The sequence below is a fragment of the Arachis ipaensis genome, chromosome B08, assembly GCF_000816755.2.
Source record: "Arachis ipaensis cultivar K30076 chromosome B08, Araip1.1, whole genome shotgun sequence".
NCBI lineage: Eukaryota > Viridiplantae > Streptophyta > Magnoliopsida > Fabales > Fabaceae > Arachis > Arachis ipaensis.
Genome location: NC_029792.2, coordinates 23,701,563 through 23,701,906, shown reverse-complemented (window position 1 = coordinate 23,701,906; position 344 = coordinate 23,701,563).

Genomic DNA, 344 nt, shown 5'->3' with positions numbered 1-344 from the left:
TTTATTATCAAACTTTTTTTATTATTTTATTAAAATTAAAGAAAGAAATCATGCAAGCGTTTGTGTTAAATTGTTAGATGTATTAATTTGCTTATGACATTGTATCAATTTATTTATAATCATTTATCATTGTATTGAATTTTAACAGGTTGTGCATTCCATTCCATTTAACGATAAATGGTGAATAACATTTGCATATTAAAAGAAGGATTAAAATTGTTATGCGACGTATTATTGAAACTTCAAAAATTAGTTCTTGAGATTGTCATTCTCTTATTGATCTTATTGCTGCATCAATTCTCCTAAAACAAGGATGAAATAAAGTGAATTCTACCCGACCTTTT